This window comes from Mastomys coucha, unplaced genomic scaffold, assembly GCF_008632895.1.
Source record: "Mastomys coucha isolate ucsf_1 unplaced genomic scaffold, UCSF_Mcou_1 pScaffold6, whole genome shotgun sequence".
NCBI lineage: Eukaryota > Metazoa > Chordata > Mammalia > Rodentia > Muridae > Mastomys > Mastomys coucha.
Genome location: NW_022196912.1, coordinates 86777992 through 86795104, shown reverse-complemented (window position 1 = coordinate 86795104; position 17113 = coordinate 86777992). Strand labels below are relative to the sequence as shown.

At 44.8% G+C, this 17113-nt stretch overlaps 1 protein-coding gene across 7 annotated transcripts in view; it reads right to left on the bottom strand.

Annotated features, from left to right (window-relative positions):
- Daam1 (dishevelled associated activator of morphogenesis 1) overlaps nt 1-14325 on the bottom strand; it is a 150105-nt gene extending 135780 nt beyond the window's left edge. For 2 of the 7 annotated variants that reach the window (XM_031356974.1, XM_031356980.1), the window contains exon 1: nt 14063-14325. The gene's annotated coding sequence lies outside the window, so the exon portion shown is untranslated. Of the gene's footprint in view, nt 1-13780; nt 13848-13867; nt 13990-14062 lie in introns of those variants that run through there. The other 5 variants (XM_031356975.1, XM_031356981.1, XM_031356977.1 and 2 more) reach the window with 4 other exon arrangements.
- Nucleotides 14326-17113: the final 2788 nt, after the last annotated feature.

Genomic DNA, 17113 nt, shown 5'->3' with positions numbered 1-17113 from the left:
ATATATACATATATATATATATATGTTAAAGATATACATGCATAATTTCAACTAGTCACAGGACAACAAAAGTAGGTTTCCTAAAATGAGTGCACAGTGTTTTCAGGCAGCAAGCCCCGCCTCTAGCCCAACGCAGCCAGCACTTACCCAGTCAGACCCATCTGTCTGCATACTGTCTGTGGCCCTCTGGCACTGCAATGGTAGCTACATAGCTGGCTGCCAAGAAGAGCACAGGCTAAGAAGCCTACAAGTTGCACTAGCTGCCCTTTCCTGGGACCTCTCCAGTCCCCGCTCCAAGCTGCTGTGTGCTCATTTACCTCAACTCAAGGTTATTTTCCTCCTAAGTGAAGTTTAAATCACACTGCCTTATCTTCATCCAGTTATTGTCATATAAAGTGACTCTAATAACATGTATGGTGCATTTTTTGTTTGTTTGTTTGTTTTTTCGAGACAGGGTTTCTCTGGCCAGGTAGCCCTGGCTGTCCTGGAACTCACTCTGTAGACCAGGCTGGCCAGAAATCCGCCTGCCTCTGCCTCCTAAGTTCTGAGATTAAAGGCGTGCGCCACCACTGCCCGGCTGTATGCTGAATTTTTAAAAATAAAATATCTGTCATGTCTCTGAGAACAAAGGATATGTGTTTGCTGAGCCACTGCTAGCAATGCCATGGTTAATTTTAAAAAGTTATAATTTTATGATTCCCAACTTTCAAGAGCCGGCTCCTTTGCAGACCTCAGATCTGAACTCTTTCCTGCTTTAAGACTACTTTTCTCTTATAAGAAGCTAAAGTGTAATTTAACAAACAAACAAACAAAAATCCCACTTGGGCCAAACAAACAGCTAAGGAAATGGAAGCCTCTCTCCACCTCCACCATTATAGTTTACACCATTATAGACTGCCTGAAAGACTCCTAACTGATCCATACTCTATCAGCATATAAGCACTGCACTTCCTTTTAAACTAAGAATCTAGACGAAAACCCTCGCTCGTTTGCTTCTCCCTTCCATGCACTCACTCTCTAAATGTCTATTTACACACGAGTCTCTAATGATGCCTCACACTGCTTAGCAAGCAGCTTTCCTGCTTCTATAGTGAACAGATGGCTCAAGGCATCAATTATTTTCATTTTAACCAATTTACAAGAACTAGAGGCAACAGAAACAGACTGAACCATGAGTTCTAGACATGGAAATTCTGTAGAGTAGCTAATGAAGTTCTCACAAGAGGCAAAGTAAAACAAGTGCATGAGACTTAGACAGGAACACATACACACACACACACACACACACACACACACACCACCACCACCACCACTACCACCACCATGTGTAAAGCTTGACTCCAGAGTTGAATAAATATTTCAGATAGACAAGAACTTTAAACTGATTAAATGTTTGGAGATGTAATATGCATTAGCTTAAGAAACTTCAGCTGTGATGATGGATTGTAGCTGTTTTTAGAGACGGCTCGGTTGGAAACACACTTGTTGCATGTGGACCTGTGTTTGGATCCCCATACCTACATAAAAGCCAGGTGTGGTGACACACATCTGCAACGCCATCGCTAAGGAAGCAAAGACAAAGTTCACTGGTCAACCAGTCTAGACAAAACTGGTGAGTTATGGGATGACCTTGTGTCTAGAACTTAGATGGAGAAAGACCGAGGAAGATGCCAGACATTGACCTTTGGCCTCCACATGCATGCCAGCTGGGCAGGGGTAGGGGTGGGAGATGTCTTGGTTTCTTAAGACATGTACTCTACGATACAAAAATATTTCCAGAAGATATGACTTGATATCCAGAATTTATGAAGAGCTATTGACAGTAGAGATGAAAGTTAGTATCAAAGCTGTGCATACAAGGAAAGTTTGCAAACTACTTATACTAATTTTTCTGTTTGGGTATGTGTTGTGGAAAAAAGTTGGCATCTTTCTTCTTTGCAATATATTTGAAATACATTTTTATACTTGAAACATGCGATGCAATGGGAAGGGGGAAGTCTGAGGGAGAGACGTGAGGAAACAGGAAGGGTCTCTGTACCATGTCATCCACTCAGGAGGCTTTTAAATTCTGTTTCCACTTTAATTATCATGAAGAATACCCTGCCACAACTTCTGTGACTTTCACACACACACACACACACACACACACACACACACACACACACGCAAAGTAAGTGAATGCAAAAATAAGTAAAAAGGAAAGCTGGAAATGTTCCAAATAAGCAAAGCATGAGATTCCTCAGAGTGGAAACAATGACCCTTCCACTTGGGAAAAGCCCTTCTGCACAAGGTCATCTGTTTATTTCAGAAGCCAAAGAAACAAGTCTGATAGAGTAGAACAAGACTTTTGTAAGACAAAGGGAAATATGAGCAACGGGAAGAACGTAAGCCAGCACTCTTGAGGTCCTCAGCCAACATCAAACACATTCTCCTTGCAGAGAGAAGGGTGATTTCAGGTGTTACTTCCCCAGTTCATGGTAGAGCCCATAAATTATTATATGTACCATTCCTAAAACGTACTTGTTTTCTTGTCTCTGCTACGCTTGCTTAGGAATCAGAATCTGAAAGTTATCTTTTTAAAAAGCCACTGTAGGGCCAGGGAGATGGCTCCGTGGGTTAAAGCCTTCGCCATCAAGCCTAACAGAGTTTGGTCCCTGGGAGCTACCTGATGCAAGTGGACTCCTTCCTATGAGTTGTTCTCTAAGCTCACAATATGTGCCATGGCACACACACACACGTGCCACCACACATGCACACTGACACAAGTGATAGATCATCCATAGTCAATACCCCCCACTTGGTTATTATAACTCTGACCCCAAGCTCTTCCATGGGGATGGAGTGCTGGAAAGGCGCACACTCAGGAAGGAAACAGCAGCGCCAGATGTGCTCTGCTGTGTGGGGCAGAGTCAACTAGTGAACTCTCAAGAGCTTGGGTTAGCTGTAAACTAGCCAGCTCTCTAGATCACTTCTGAGCCTCTAGAACAGATGCTAGAGAGAGCACTCGAGACTGCTCCCCTGTCCAGCTTTATTCCAAAGACCCGTAGTATTAAGCACTTGTGACCAGGCAGTGTCTGTAACCCTTTCTTACAAATGATAGGTTAAAGGGTACACAGAAGCCTCCCAGGGAAACATCTTGGGGGAAAGATCATTTCCAGGTACTTACAGGTTTTTCAGTTAAATAACATAAAGCGCCACACTTATTAGAAGCACTAAGTCCAGCATATCACAAATATGCACTACACCACCCACAAAAAACAAAACAAAAAAAAAAACTTCCTCATACATTCAAAATTCTAAATAAAAAATGAATGCAAACTCTTAAAGTTAACATTTAGATAGACAGACAGATGGCATGACACATAATGAGCAATGAGACTCACACTTCCCAAACCCAAGTTCTTCTGGTCTTCTCACATTTTCATGTTAGGACTTCCTGGGGTGACCATGACAGTCCTGGAGCTGGGGCCCTAAGATGTTGTGAACCAGTCTCCTCATGCATCTCCTTCTTAAATCAGCCTAATGGCTGGCTGGAAGAACAGACGCAGTAGACCCCAAGGAGGGGTGCAGATGACCTCAGAAGTCCACCTAGGCCCTGAGAAGGAATTATGGTTGACTTCTCTTTAATTTTGTGTGTGGTTTGTGGGTAGCATCAATATACTCATTCATGTGGGTGTGTGCACCTGTAGATGGGGGGGGGGGGGGTTAGCCAGAGGTCAGTGCCACGTGACCTTCTACACCCCTCTCTGCCTCATTTTTTGGAGGCCAAGTCTCTCAGTAAATATGGAGTGCACTCGAAGATTCACTGCCTCCCCAGCTATGACTACAGGCTGACACTGTGTGTGTCTCTTTAGGTGGGTGTCAGGTATTCAAACTTGCCATCATCTGAGCCATCTCCCAAGTGCTGGCTAACTGCTTAATGGAAGCCATGCCCCCTCACACATTATGTTTGCATTAGCTGACCAAAAAAGGATCTTGAGTCAGTTAATTAAAGTGCGACAACATTTTCACTTTGAACTCTGAAAGGCAAGTTTGGGAAGTGCCAAAACCCAAGTTTTAGAGAGATGTTTGAAAGACATTCTTGTCTGGCAGGAGGTGGGGGGTTGGGGGAAGTGTAGCAAGCCAGTGCTCTTCTATGCTGTTCTGGGACATGCTGTCGGTTTTTTTAAAGGCTAAAGCTGCTTTTAAAGCAGGCTGGCCTTTGGCTTTCCCAGTCCCCAAAGCCTTGTCTTCCTTATCCAGAGATAATGTAACTGACCTACAAACCCAGGCCACAGGCTTCAAAGCTGTTTACTCACTGGCGCTGGTGGGCTTACCCTGGCTAGCACCAGTGTCTCACAGGGTCCCCTGTTGTGACCAAGGACATATCCTTAAAATGTGGCTGGCTTCCCAGGCTGTGGTCATGGAAGAATGGAGAAATGACCCCAATGGGTCTAATCCACTGACCTTTTCCTTGGCTTTAACCAACTGCCCAAATAAATAAAATCAGCAGGGGCAGCTCCATTTCCCAAAAGAAGTCCAATTTATCCCTAAACACGTAAGCTTGCTTCAATGTTTAAAGCCCTTGGACCAGCCGAAATCTTCCCACTCATTCTCCACAAGGGCAATTTTATTCTTAAGGAGATAGCTGGCTACATCTGAAGACTTTGGGGTTGTGCTGCAACAAAGGAGGGGCACCATGAGCATGTATACAGGCATGGATACAGGTTGGGGTGTGGCTGCCATGAGCATGGATACATGCATGGATACAGGTTGGGGTGCGGCTGCCATGACCATGTATGCACACATGGATACAGGTTGGAGTGTGGCTGAACACTGCACTAGGGAGACCTCCCTCACAGCAGTATTATTCAGGCCAGATTTCAACCATGCTTAGGTTGAGAAACAAGGGATCAGAGAAGAAGAAAGGACCATTTGCCAGAGGACTACAGGTTCATAAACCTTTAGTTTCAGTTAAGAATGATATTCCTGAGCCAGTGAGATGGTTCAGCAGATAAGAGCTACCTGCCACTAAGACTGATCACCTGAGTTCAGAACTCACATGATGGAAGAGGACTGACTCTAGCTAAAGGAGTCCTCTGACCTCCACAGGTACACATGCACATCCTGGAATTTGCATTTGCATTCAAATTGATTCCCTCCCTCTCCCTAGTTAGCATCAGCTGTCAAGTTGACCCAGCCCAGAGTTATAGAGGGAGTCTCCATTAGGGGGTGGCCTCAATCCGAATGGCCTGCGAGCATGTCTGTGGGGGCATTGATTGATAATTGATGTAGGAGGACCAGTCAGATAGTTCTAGGTTAGGTAAGAAAGCTGACTGAGCTACAGCAAGAGAGAGAGAAAACCAGTAAGCAGCATTCCTGCATGATTTCTGTTCCAGTTCCTGCCTGTCCTCTCTCAAAGACAGGCTATGACATGGTATTTCTTATAAGGTGAAATAGATCCTTCTTTCCCAAGTTGTTTTGGTCATGGTGTTTAACACAGCAATGGACAGCAAACTAGAACACACACAAACACACACACACACACACACACACACACACACACACACACACGATAAATAATGTAAAAATATTTTTATAGAATTACACATTTAATGTTACCAGGGCCAAGGAAGTAAAGAGATAACACTGTGAAGTAAATGGCCAAGCATGTGGCACAAGGGCAGGGTGAGATCTGTGGTACTTGGAGAAAAACCGCTCACGCACACCCGCCAGTGTTTAAGAGCAGTGCTGGGTCGGAGATGTAACTTGGTTAAAGTGCTTGCCCAGCATGCTCAAAGCCTTGGGTTTGATCCCAGCACCATGTAAAGCAGGCATGGTAGTAATCCCACATTTCTGAGGGTGAGGACAGATGATTAGAAGTTCAAGGGCATACTTGTCTATATAGGCATTTTTCAGACCTGCTTAGGACACAGGGACCAACCCCATGAAACTACTACTGGCTAAAAAAATCACAGGCAATAGTAGCCTGTGAAGCATTGCTGGTGTTACTCTAGCTTAAAGAGACTACCAATTTAAATTGAATGGAATATCACCAAAAGATAATGCCTAGTTTCATCTCTTATATCCTCAGGAACTTCCTTCCTATGGTCAGGTGTTTGGCAATAGACCCAGAGGATAGGGTCTGCCCAGAAATAAAAAGGATCTCAGGTCCATGTCCCAGAGCAGAAATCAGGATAGGAAACTGGACAGGCAAATCCAACAGATGTTATTAAACCTATGTGCACAGTGGCTCTTACACACAAATTACTGAGACAGCTAAATAAATTAGGTCATTACTGTTCTAATGATACTCTAACTCCTAACAGTGTGTAGTTTTCACCCAAAAGAATTCCATGTGAACACGCTGTCATACAAATGAGGAAAAAGAGGCCCAAGAAAGGTAAAAGGCATCAGTGGGACCACCCAAATCAGAACACCACACCAGTTGGCATTTCTTTTCCCTGTGTGGGACTGCAAAGCACAAGCAGGTAAAAAAGATTCCATCCGGAGTATCAAACATTCAGAGTTGGATTCCTGCCAAAGAGGAGTCATATACAGAGGTTAACTTTAAACCTACTGTGACTACTCACTTCCTCTGGCCCCTAAAGATATGTCCCTGAGTACGTGCGTTGTGTACTCTCTGTTGGAAGCCCTGGTATGCCTGTCCCTGAGTGTGTGCATGCTCTGTAAAAGCAGCATATCCCTGAGAATGTACTCTCTGTTAGAGGAATTCCTGGCCCAAGAAGACTGTAAACAAAGACAATCCAGAGGGAAACCAGTGATAAGATAAATGAAATCCAGTAACTCCTGGTCCTCCCTCCACCTACTTCCCTCATCTTGTTCCATCAGAAAAACAACCTGAGCCCTAGTGGGAGAACTGCCGGGTGAGTCGTGCTCTCAGAGAGCGCTCTCCTTGTTCTGGGCTCTGGAGAATGCCACATCGTAAGGCCAAGGATTGTGGCTCCCCTGATACTGAACCAGGCCATGTGAAAACAGCCCCATGTTCCTGAGAACAGGGCTAGCAAATTACAACCCAGAGGAAGATGGATGGATGGATGGATGGATGGATGGATGGATGGATGGATGGATGGATGGATGGGTATGTACAGATTAGACACATAGGTAGCTTGATTTTAATTTTTAATCAGTCCCTGACAGATGTCACAGGCAAAGCAGTTCTGGAGTTCTACAGTTATGTTGCCCACACAGAGTCTGAAGCCTCAACTGGGTCACAGTTTTTTTAGTTCAATCTAGTCTCTACTCTTGATCTCAAAAATACAAACACAGGGCTGGAGAGATGGCTCAGCCTTAAGAAGACTTGCTGCTCTTGCAGCGGACCTAAGTTTGATTCCCAGGACCCATGAGATGGCTCCCAACCATCAGTAACTCCAGTTCCAGGGGATCTGATACGCTCTGGACTCCTGGGGCATCTGCAAACAAATAGTGCACACAAACTCGTGCAGGTACACATAGACAAATTAATTGAGCCTTGATTAAAAATACAAAAGGATAAAAGCAGGCTTGTCTGTTTAACCTTCAAAGAACACCCTACAGTCAGCCTCAGTCACTGGCTTCGATTTCAAGCATTTATTTATTCTTCGTCCTTCCTGACTTTTGGCTCACATTACCACTGAGCGCTAAGCACTGGGGGAGCACTCCGGTACAAACAGACTGCCACATACAAACAGGAATGGAGGAGTAAAACAGACATGCTAGTTGAGATTTTGCCACCATCATCCTGAATTAAATAAAAGCCATTAATACTGGATTAGCTACAGCTGTTAATCTACTGTCTTGTTTTCTTAAAGTCTAAAGAGCTGTTTCTGTTCATTCAGGTTACAGTATTCTCTGCTTCCACCTTTGCCTGCCCTCCAGGGATGGAACTCAAGTCTTCCAGCTTTTCAGGCAAGCACTTTTGCCCCCTGAGCCATCTCACTAGTCCAGTCTTTTTAAAAATATCCCTTCCAATAGTTTGCAGTAAGTTCACAGATTTCAGGAGGACCCTTCTTGTTACAACGCTGCAGATTCCAGCTTAACTTGTGCCCAACATTTCACTGCTTAGTTTTGTCAAACTGCTCCAAAGCAAATATCTATGCTCAGGCACATGAGAACAGTCAGGCTAGTCCGGTAAATGCCACCAACTCCTTCTCTCAGGTACAAATCTGCAGGAACTTTATGGGACAACAGGGTGTGAGAGACAACTTCTATGGACCCAGGGAGTTCAGCAGGGAAGGCAGAGCCCAGAAGCAACCCCCAAACACTTACTGCTAATACCTGCCATTCCCCAGGAAAGGAAACACACAAGAATGCAGCCTTTGGCAAACTTGTTATTGAGCTGTCTCTAGTTCTGACCCAATTTTCGCAAAAGGACAACTAACACAATCCCTTGGCAAACTCTTGCCTCTAGCAGGGTCTGAAGAAACTAAACTGTCATCTTATAACAAGACACTTTCCTTTGCCCCTGGCAGTGATGGTTGTACTCTGAATAGCTGTGATCCATTATCTAGTTTTAGTCTGCTTTGCAGCCAAAAGTATGCGTGTGTGTGCACACGCACACACAGAGAAAGACACCATGGTGAGTTGTTACAGGTACATGACTCAAAAATAAGGTGATCTAACCATAATCTAGAACTGTTCTGTAGATCTCTAACAACAAAAGCCTCGCCAATACCTAAGACTATAAAGGCCCATCTCTAAAAAATGAAAAGTAACCAGATGTTTGAGCAACAAAGCTCAAAGCTAAGACCTGGGCTATCTACTTTTGGAAGTCTAGACTCAAAGCACCCAGGAGACAGGCAATGTTTGCCAATTGCATCACAGGTATTTTCTTCTGAAGTGAAAAGGACAAAGAGCAGTTTAACAGGTGACCCGAACTGTGTGCCTGGCAGGAACAGAAGGAACATCAACTCCAACCTGGTGCAATTTACAGAAGAAATGAGCTCCTGGTTCTTGCTAAAGGTGAATGGTATACTTAGGAAATGTAGCCAGATGGATGGGCTGGGAGAGAAAGCTCCCCAAGTCTCTGTATACCGAAGAGGTATTATGTCTCAGTAGCCTAATGGCAAACAGGCTTGTGTTTGCATTTTCCCTTCCTGGCAATCTCTGTTATTACAGTGCAGCTTGCCCATTATTCCCCTAAATTACCAAGTTTATGCTTCAGTCAATTGTCTACTTCAAATATTGTCAATGTTGCACAATATTGAGTTCTATGCCAAAAGAGGACGTCAGGAAGTCACACCGACTACACTGGAAAAGAAACTTACTTCCCTAGTTTACCACATTTAATTCACAATGGTAGCTATGGTTTAAGAATTACAGCTGTTTACTTGGCTCCAAATTTGCTACAATATAATGAGTCTCTCTTTTGAGGCAGGGAGAAGGGAAAAGGGTTGTTTTAATGCCTAAGGATATTCAATATCAGATTGCATGTTTAACTACTTCTAAAGTTTTCATTATTTTTTTTTTCAAAAGAGCTTTCACAGTTTACCTTAAAAGGGAGGGAAACTGGGATGCTAGGCCCCTCTTAGACTCTTAGCTGTTAAAGTAGGCGTCTGTTGCCCTTTACTAGGTGAGAAGCCTGTACCCACCCAGATGATGGATTCAATCCAGTGAAAAATCATAGGGTCTGAAACTGGACAATCTCCAAAATTTAAATATAGGATATAAAAATATTTCCTTTTTTCAGATACTCTCTCTATATGAAATATATGTTTATGAAATATAGCAAAAAGGAAATTCAAAAGCTTTTTCATTCAAGTGCTGCTACACATGGGATAGCTCTGTTGATAGAGTACCTCTGTAGTATGCACAAAGCCCTTATTTCACACCTGTGAACCAGGCATAGCAGCACAAGTCTATAATCAAAGCACTTGGGAGACAGAGGCAAGAGAATCAAAAGTTCAAACCTGTCCTCTACTGTACTTAAGGCTGGCCTGGGATACATGAGAACCTGTCTCAACTGAGGGTAGGGGGTGAGGTGGTGGGGACAGGACCCTTGCTGTACTAAGATTCAACACTAGGAAGCAAGCTCCCTTGGAGATGCTCTGTTCTCTGCTCCTGGGACAGCTGGTAGGGTACCAAAAAATAAAAGATGAACACCACCTTTCTCTGCTGTGGGCAGAATATAGGTCACTGAGATCAACTGGCATCTCACCTTTAACTGTCCTCCTTTCTACAGGGATACTAAGGAGGTGAGGACATGGTCTCTACCAGCAACCTAGGCCACAAAATACATAAAGGACAATCCACTCGATAAATAACTTCGAAATCTATAACTCCACCTCAGCCTGGTCTGCCAACAAGACTTACGCACAAGCCACAAGCAGAAACAAATGAACACTGAAACAGAGCCTATGCAACCCCTTCAGCTCCTAAAAAAAAAAAAGGACAGACATTTGTTTTGAGTATTTAGCTTCAAAATTAACTAGGACGATTTCTTCCATTACTGAGTTAACACCAGAACAAGTGACAGTAATTCACAATCCTTATCTGGAGGGGGGTCTGGGGGCACTTTCATTTCAACTGGAGTGCCCAGTAGAGAAAACAAGTTTGGCAACCTCAGTTGGCAACGTTTTGTTTTGGTTTTTTCCTGAACTATTAGAATATAGACTTAAGACCTAGATACAAGAATACAGGATGCTAGGGAAGACCGGTCCCCCACTGACAAGCTCTGTGGGTCATTTTCTGAACCAAACACCTGAAGCTCTCAGTGGTCCTGAGCTTTGTGGGAAATGCTGATTCCCTCCAATCCAGCTGTCCCTTTGAAGTGTTTTCACAGAAGAAGCTAAGATGCTCAAGCCAAAGCCACACTCTAAATATTTACAAAATGAAACTGTTTCAGTCTTAACTGAGTTTTGTTTTTTAAACACCTTATTTGTTCTGGGAAGCCTATTACTAACACTAGAAGCAGCGTTTTCAACAAAGTAGCTCTATGCACAAGCACATTCTCAACACTCAGAGCTATCCACCAAGGAGGGAAAGCCAGGATTCAAATTCCACTCAAGGATGTAACCTACAATGACCCTTCTCTATCACCCTTCTCAAGATGGTTCCAGTTTTCCAGACCCACAGGACATGACCACCGCATACCAACTTTACCAACACCAGACAAATGTCCTCTCCTAGGGTTGGCCTGGAACAGCAGATCCTGTTTATAGAATCACTCTGCCCCAGATGACAGACTGCTGTCTCCCAGCAACTCCAGGAGCCACTAGTGGATTGATAAAAGTGTCTAACTATCTTTGCCTTTGTCTTTCTCCTTAGTTTCCTGCCATCTGCCTTCTGGGAAAATTATCTGGGCCAAGGAGAGTACTACTAATAAAAGTATCTCATTAAGTGCACTAAGAAACTATAACAAGAAAAACCATAACCTATGTATGTGAATCAATTCCAAAAGTAATTATAAAATAACCATATATATGTGTGTGTGTGTGTGTGTGTGTGTGTGTGTATAATTTTTATACTCATGGAAAAAATTGTAGCAAGGTGTATTGACCAAAAAAGTGGGGAGGGGACTATTACAACAAATTACATGACTGTCAGGAGAAAGAATACAAACCTTGGATTTCCGACCCTCCTTAATACCCATTTAACAAATGCTTATTAAAAGACCTGTTCCAAATTCTGGGAAGGTTGAGAAGACAAAGACCCTGCCTTCAAAGAGCTTAGCACCAAGAAGCATAGACAAATAAGATAATAAATGAAGGACATTTGCTGTTCTTATAAATCCTAGAACAAAAATAAATAAATAAGAGAGTGATAACTTCTGCTAGCGCTGCCTCAGAGTGATGTAACTACGTACTTAAGACGGTGAGCATTATCCACTTGGCACAACAACCCAAGTGTTAACCTGCACATGAATGCACTTGCATAGACACTCCTATATACACCACCCCCATTTCTGAGAGATACCACACTTGGAACAGAATGCAAACTGGAGATGAAAAACAAACATCTTAATATAATGTAAATGCCTTTTGTTCAATTAAGTCACAAAGAAACTACATTCATCGAGAGTCTGCAAACCACAGAATCTAAACAACTAATTGTGACTAAAACCTAAAAGTCCAGATGCTGGGATAATAGGAGTATCAAGTGTACTATAAATTTTAACATACTACTATAGCTGTCCTGTCCGCTTTGTAACAGTAACCCCAAGGATCTTAATTTGGGGGCCAGCCACACAAATCGAATGCTACAATGTCAGAGCTGGGTTTAAGCCTTGTGTTATTTGGAGGAGGGGGTCGTTTTCCAGGTCACAAAACTTTAAACCTAAAGCCAACATTAGGAATTCTCTGAACTCCCCTGACTACATTACCAATGAAATGACAGGTACCCCCAGGGCTAACTGTTAGTCCACAGCAGAACAGCACATAAAGTGCTGGCACAGGACCTAGGGCTCCTGTTTTCAGCCTCCAGAGCTTCACTTTAGGGATCTTCGGCTGGAGTTTAGATTTTATAAAAATAAATGCGATCTGTGTTCTCCATACCTCAACTTCAATTATTAATTGCTCTGTCATTTATAGGTAATGGCACTTCAGGTAATTGCTGACCCGGGAGCTGTGTAGGCCTGGGAGGAGTGACCTTGTTAAGTAAATTGCCTCCAGCACTATTAACTATGATAATGATAGAAAGATACAGTTCACTTGTTGGAGGAAAAACATCTTCCAATTTTAGTTTACCTTAGAACAAAAGCCCCAGACAATTCGTTTTGAGATGATGTATAGGCACGTGGGAGGGGAAAGTGTCCAAAAATACGGTATCCAAGCTATGTAGGAAAGAATATGGGGAGTCCCAGAGCTGCCAAGAGGGTGAGGAAGAGGGAGCAGCTGGACCCAGGGCAAACATTTCACCACACCCCCCCCGACCACACCCTCCCAGCTGCCCGCAGAGCCACAACGAATTGAAACAGCAGTGCGAGCTGTTAAGATTCCAAAGGCAGAAGTCGCCATGGCAACCGGATTCGTCTTGCAGGCAAACTATGCTTCAATTCACTAGGTCCGGCTCAAATCTCAAGAAACTACCAATTCAATGGGGGCAAAACGGTCACGGGCAGCATTTGCTCTGGATGCTCTTCCAACATTGACGGTGGGGGAGAGGGACTGAAAGCAGGAATCTATTTCTGAGCACAGTAAAACATTTTATGGGGAGGGGACAGAACGTCCCAAACCTTGATTGTAAGCAACGTGCAAAAGACCGTAGAAGGGTTTGATGAATGTGAGTAAACGAACGAATGGAGCTGACGCAGAAAGGGAAAAGAAAAGCCAGAAGACTTTAGAGTTGTCCGGCCCGGGGCTCGGCCGGGTCGGGCCTTGTCTCGCTCGCCTCGCCTCGCTCTCCTCTCCAGTCAGAAGACAAGCCAATTACAAACAGCCGGTTTAGGGCACCAGTTAGATAAACCCGATTATCCAGCCCTCCTGCCCCTACAGCGAACCTTATCATTAGGTTATCCACCACCCCATCACCACCATGGTTCTAAGGAGAGTGTTTAGCCCACGCCCAGGTGCCCTTTGCAGGGCTCGATTCGGCAGAGCCAAGTCTGAGATGTGCCCCTCGAAGCAGGACGCAGGGAAGCCTGTCCATTCCCCCTCCGCCCCCCGGAGACGCAGCCTGCCCGCGCCGCAGCCAGCCGCCGGCTCGCAGCCTCCGCAATGCCAGGTTTCCTCCTTCTCTCCGCACACAGTAAGCTCGGAGACTGCCTGGCTTACAGTCAGCTCCTCCGTTTTGAGTATGACCTGACCCGAAGGTGATAGGGATGGTAGTGGGGAATCGCGGCCACCGCCGTGCCCACGAATCTTACAGAGCCAGCGGCCCAGGAGCGCCGCCCGCTGCAGCAGCTCCCTCAGCCCTGGCCCCGGGAATCCTGTGGCCGGGAAGAGAGATGTACCCGGCCGGCTCCACTGCCACCGAGCGCTTCGGAAAGAAAGAAGGGAGGGACCCCATCCTCGGGGACGCCTTCCTTCAGGCTCGCCTCGCTTCGTGCCGCGCTGCAGCCATTTTCCAAAGCCTAGATTGGCAGCCCGTAGCTGTCTCGGTCCTGTTCCCACCCAGACCCAACCTGAAGGACGAGTTTAATATTTACCTACTGGCCCGGGAGCTCCGGGAAGCAGCAGGAGGGCGCGCCGCGACAGCGCGAGGAACCAGCACGCCCACCCCGAGCCACGGTGTGATGCCGCTAATGAATGAGTGCGGCGGGCGAACCGAGGCGTCCCCTCACCTGAGCAGCCGCTGCATGCTGGAAAGGCCGCTCTGCCTTCCCGGTACAATGGGATCCGGTTAAACAGTTCCCTTCACAGCCGCTCGTAGGTTACCAACTCGCAGGTGACATCACCCTCGCCTCCTCTGATAGGATACAAGGTGGCACCCACTGCGCATGGACGCTCTGACTGGCCTTCAGGATTCTGGAAGTTGTAGTCCGGATCCTACAGAATGAGCCGGAAACAGCCTCTCTATCCTCGAGCTTAGGAACTACATTTACCGAGATGCCTCTCTGTCCTTCTGTGCCAGCCTCCTCCCCGCCCCCAGACCCGCCCCCTCCCCGCCCTCCAGTCTAGCAGAACCAGTGGTGGTCATTGAGAAGTCCAGGGGTATTCTGTTTGGGCAAGAGGGTGAGGCTCCCAGCGACCGTGCCCTTTGACTTGACCTCTGATCCTGCCAGCGGGTAGGCTGCGGCAGGGGCATCCTGAACTCGGCGCTTCTCGGCCACCAGGCACTTCTGTTCGGTTGGGCTCTTCTGCCCCCATCTGGGAAGGGTCCATAAAAGCCTTTCTCTTCCTTCCCTGCTCAAAACCACTAATTCATAGGACTCCAGGGGTTCTGGATTGAATACCAAGCCAGTATTTCCCCATGTCCCCAAGAATCAAACTACGCCAGCCGAGAAAAAGAGGAATTTCCTTGCACACATTTTGGGTCAGTTCATCTTTCTCCTCTCTTTCCTTTTTTCCCTTTGAAACCAAGACCGAGTGGCCAAGAAGAAAGCTGGGAACAGCTTAATTGGCTGACCTGAGAAAAACCGGCGGCTGTCACTAATGAAAATGCAGTGTAATAGAAGACAGAGACAGTCACCACAACCCTGCGTCCCCGCAAACCTGCTGCTGTGGAGATAATACTATCGAACAGCCATGCTTTTGTTCATCCCTGAAGGGACTTCCCGCTCTGGTGGCTCTCAATTCTCCGAAGATAACATGCATATCTAAAAGTTTTCGTTAATTGCACATATATAAAATTTAAAAACCTGAAACGCTCCCTCCACCCTGGTTCCCCACACATTTCCTTTCAAAAATTTAAAAATTTTACGACCTTAAAGCAAACAGTACCCTTCAAGGATTGCCCCCGATCTTCAAACACTTCTAGGTGTATTCAAGTGTTAGCAAAGGGTGTGTAGTGGAATTCTGACCCTTCTGGAAGATTTTGGGGTTTTTTGTTGTTGTTGTTGTTGTTGTTGTTGTTGTTGGTTTGGTTTGGTTTGGTTTGGTTTGGTTTGGTTTATCGAGACAGGGTTTCTCTGTATAGCCTGGTTGTCCTGGAACTCACTCTGTAGAACAGGCTGGCCTCAAACTCAGAAATCCTCCTGCCTCTGCCTCCCAAGTGCTGGGATTAAAGGCATGTGCCACCAGTGCCCGGCCAAGATTTTGTTTTGTTTAAAGATTTATTTATTTATTATATATAAGTACACTGTAGCTGTCTTCAGACACACCAGAAGAGGGCATCAGATCTCATTATAGATGGTTGTGAGCCACCATATGGTTGCTGAGATCTGAACTCAGGACCTCTGGAAGAGCAGTCAGTGCTCTTAACCACTGAGCCATCTCTCCAGCCCCAAGATTTTGGCTTTAATACATAAAAGTTTTTGGTGTTATGATTTCATTCAATAACACCAAAGGTGAGAAACTTAAATAGAGGGAACAAATCTCCAAGTGTCTTTTTTACAGGGGGGGGGAAACGTATTTATTCCACTCTCAATGGCACTGCTGTGATCAGCTCACATGCCCTCTTCCACCAGCAAAATTCCTTCTCAGGAAATGAAGACTGACAATTAAAATTTCCAACAACTCTTTACCTAATTGCTGGTGGAATATCACATCACTACTTATCTTCCCTTTTCCGCTTCAAACACTAGGGCTCAAGTGAAGTATACTCTTGGAACTAGAGAAGTATCTCAGAGGAGAGGGAAAATGCTGGGATTTTTGTGAAAGAGGAAATTCCTGCTAGATTCTGAGCTTCTTTTGACAAGCCTGTTACATGCAGAGCAGAACAGTTTGTCTGCACAGAAGCAGGATAACTTTGTTGCTCTTCTGATCTATTCTGTTTCAAATATTATCTTAAGTGGAACCTAGACAACACAAATGTTCCTTTGGCCATCAGAACAAGGGTAAAAGCAGTGATGCTCTAGCTAATGGGTAGGCTTCATGTATTGCACAATTGGCTGTGGGAAAATATTCCAAAAGAAACCCAACCTGGCAAGTATTCTAAAGGCTCCTCCAATCTTATAACTGTGTAAAGCTTTTAGATGGAAATATAATCAGTGAGCTTGAATTTTACTGAGTCAATAAATTGAACTCGGAGCCTTTCTATCAGGCAAGGTTTATCCTTATAGATGAAAGCATGTTGTTAAGGCACTCAGAGAAATAATTTTATAGAAGAAATACCCTCTCAGCAAGCTCTCTTAGTTCTCTGCAATAAAGAAAAGGAATAAACTCTTGCTCAAAGAAAAAGAATCCATTCTTTATAACAGTATTGCCAGGGTGTGTTACATACCTCCACACATAAAGGACAGCATGCAAAACAGACTACAAACAGGGGATTTGTGTGTGTGAGTGTGTGTGTATATGTGTGTATGTGTGTGTGTGAGAGAGAGAGAGTGTGTGTGTGTGTGTGTGAGAAAGAGAGAGAGAGAGAGAGAGAGAGAAAGAGAGAGAGAGAGAGCTTTCTATCAACCAACTCTAAATGTAGATAATAGAAGACTAGGTGTTTGAAAACGGTTTTCTGTTTCAGTAGTGATGAATTTAAACTGATCCCTGCACATTGTTGCACCGGTAACCAAGGGAAACAAGATGGCTCTTTGGCATCAGAAATGCTATCTGTAGACCTGTAGACCTGAAATCAGTGGAAGTTTAAACACTTTCACAATGGC